This window comes from Anser cygnoides, chromosome 2 (genome assembly GCF_040182565.1).
Source record: "Anser cygnoides isolate HZ-2024a breed goose chromosome 2, Taihu_goose_T2T_genome, whole genome shotgun sequence".
NCBI classification, from domain to species: Eukaryota; Metazoa; Chordata; class Aves; order Anseriformes; family Anatidae; genus Anser; species Anser cygnoides.
In genome coordinates, this window is record NC_089874.1 from 34623749 (window position 1) to 34627329 (window position 3581).

Here is a 3581-nt window from a genome sequence, read left to right on the forward strand (position 1 = left end):
CTGCGCCCGGCACGGCGCTGGGGGCGGGGCGCGGCCCGCCTGTCACAAAGGAGGCGCCGAGCGCGGCCTCGCTGTGAGGGGCGGCGGCTCCGTGTGGGAAGGGGGGGCTCGGAGGTAGCGGTGGTCGCCTCCTCCCCGTGAGGTGAAGGGAGAGCCTTCGCGGGTCTTCCTGCCCTCCTTTCTCCCCAAAACTCCAAACCCGCCGCCCCGTGCCCGCACGCTGACGGGGGGCATCTGGAGGCACTCAGTTCCCCCGCCGACTGCCGGGGCTCCTGTCCCTGTCCACAGCCAAGCCCGACTTGGCTTCTCATCTTATTAACATCACACACTCGCCTCTTTCTGGCAAATTTCAAGTTCCGCGCCACTGGAAAGAATTTTAAACCTTGATTTAGGCCCCCCTTACCAGTGTCGTTTTGGTATGACGAATGGCTGCTTCATGCTTAATGCTGGAAGATTGCTGTCATTATAAGACTTTGGAAATAAAGCCATGAGATCCATCTTGAGTACTTCTAGGAAAGACAGGCCTACACATTCAGTAGTAGTCTTGAGGTTTTTCTTTTAAACAGAACATTACTGAAAGGCCTTTCTCTTCACATCACCTTGTTCCTCCCTGTCCTGCATGGTTTGGGCACCTCTTCCTCCAGCACACACAAATAATGGCAGCTACCCCCTTGCAGGCACCAGAAGCTCAGCAGCGAGACCAAACAGGTGGTTGCTTAGGTCAGAAAATTGCCAAAGGTGACCCAATAGTGAGGCTTGCTTTGCCTATGCCAGAAGGCCAGGAGAGCGGGTCAAGGTTAGAGGCCAGCTGCCCCTGCAGAGCTAAGAGCTGCCTGGTTGTGCCGTCATGTCCACGTTGGCAGACGATCACAGAATCACAGGATGTTAGGGATTGGAAGGGACCTTGAAAGATCATCTAGTCCAATCCCCCTGCTGGAGCAGGAACACCTAGATCAAGTCACACAGGAACACATCCAGGCAGGTTTTGAATGTCTCCAGAGAAGAAGACTCCACAACCCCTCTGGGCAGCCTGTTCCAGTGTTCTGACACCCTCACCATGAAGAAGTTTCTTCTCATATTTAAGTGGAACCTCCTATGCTCCAGCCTGCAGCCATTGCCCCTTGTCTTATCATTAGATGTCACTGAGAAGAGCCTTGCTCCGTCCTCCTGACGCTTGCCCTTTACCCATTTATAAACATTAATGAGGTCACCCCTCGATCTCCTCTTCTCCAAGCTAAAGAGACACAGCTCCCTCAGCCTCTCCGTGTAAGGGAGATGCTCCACTCCCTTAATCATCCTTGTGGCTCTGTGCTGGACTCAAGCAGTTCCCTGTCCTTCCTGAACTGAGGGGCCCAGAACTGGACGCAGCATTCCAGATCTTCAGCTCACCATTGCCATAACCAAGGGCTGACCAGTTTAGCTGAGTGCTCACAAAAATGAGAATCCCCAAAGAGGAGTGGGGAGTTCAGAGGGTGATCAGCAGGAAAGGGATGGTTACCTTGAAACCAAATGCCCTTGCTCTGTGAAGCACGCTCCTGAGGCTTCAAACGGCAGTGCTGTCATCTCCACCTGGTTCTCCCTCCTCAGCCCGTGACACAGGATTTCCAATGGCATCTGTAGTAACACAGCCACACCAGCAAATTTGAAGTGGAGAGGCCAAAATATTGCTGCTCATCCATACACAGCTCAGTGCAGAGGTTCCAACAAAGCCTTGACGTTATATTTGTCTATATGGAAATGGTTTGTATTGTGTCCTATGTGGACCCATGAATGAAGTTGGTTATTCCTTGCGTCTGTTGTAAATGAAGGGCTGGAACGGTACATGCTAGCTCTTCCTCTTTTTGCTTGGTAAATCAGATGCAAATATTTAAAAAATTAAATTATGCCACAATGGCAAAGAAGGTAGTATTTCAGGAAGAGCTTCCTCTATGTTTTGTGAAATGTTTCATTTTGGCTGAAAGCTTCTTGCGGGTCATTTATTTCAAAAGTTTTAGTCAGCTCCTTAGCCAGTTCTTGTTTAATTGCAATTAAATTTTCCTTCCTAAAAGACTAGACTATGTTTTAGCCTCAGCTGATGTCCTACTTTCCAAAAGACATTCTCAATCCATATTGTAATGTTTTTTGTTGTTGTTTTGTTTTGTTTTTTACCAGCTCTACACCATTCAGCTCCAGTAGATAGCTTTTCTCATCTCCCCTTCAAGTGTAACTTATTAATAAGCATTTATCCTACTGCAAGATCACACACTGTTCTGGCATAATCTGATGTTTATCCGAGCTGATGCTGCCTAATAACCTAACTGCAGGAACAAAAGGGAAAGGACGCAAAGGGCATGCTTAAATCCTAACAAGAAAATGCTTACTAGTCTTCTGCCACCAGGTGGGTCACTGAAAAAAATGCAACCAAGGATCTATTGAAAATAAGTAACAGTCACACTTAAAAAATGAGCTGGAGCGGGAGGAAAGGGCAGAACATAGGACAGGAATATCCTTTTTGTTAACACATACGTGTATAAGACCCAGCCATTGTGTCTGCAGCTCCTAAGCACTATTAGTGTACCCATTCAAGATTATTTACATTATTCCAGCAGGAAATTATTCTAAAATGTTCTGGCACTTAAACCTAACATAAAGATGGCAGAAACTGATACAAAGAGCTGTTTGTAACAAGTCTGATCAAGTTTACATTTTAAATTGAAAACTACAAGCTCTCTTTACTGTGTTTTCCATAACGACTCTGTCTTCATTGTTCCCTACAATAACTTCACCACAGTTTCCTATAGTATAAAACCAATAATTATTTGAAATAGCATATATTTTCAGGTTCGACTTTCACAGTCTATAAGGTGGTAAAGATAAGGGGAAAGAGTATATTGTGAAATGCACATTCATGAAAGATGACCAAATACATGAGGCCTTCAGGCAGTAAGAATTAAGAATGTTATAAAGAGTCAAGAGTTCCTGTCAACAGAGGATACGTTTATAATGGAGATAGATATCTTAACACAATTCTGTGACCTCCACCAGCAAATCTTTCTGTGATTACACCATGGACAGATTTCCCTTTCTCCCCCTAGTAAGCTCTAAATATCATATAATTTATTTGCAAAGATATTACAGCTGTTCACTGCATGTCTGTGAAAATAAAGGATTAATCACTGAGCAAATAGTGCAGTAATAAATAGCAGTAAATAGCTGCAGTACATTTGTCATGTGAAGTCCATTTCAGACCATCTGGTTTTGATCTTTTCTTGATATTAGAAGAGGAAATCTTAATGAGAAAATACAGAGACTGATGAGATGATTTGGCTTTAGGAAATAATTCTAGCAACACATTTATTGGTGCTGCACAATATATAGTCAATCTGTTCACTGAAAAGCTTACTTATCAAATATTTCAATTTCTAATTTTTGCCTCTCCTCCCTCAGTGTTTTATAATTTAGCAAAAGACTTTCCATGGGATGGATTGTATAATTAAAAATATATCGTTCCTTTAATGCAGCTTCTTATTAATTCTCTGTGGAAATATAGCCTCCATCCAATTCAACAATTGTATAATTTTCTCATATTGAAACGAGCTCTC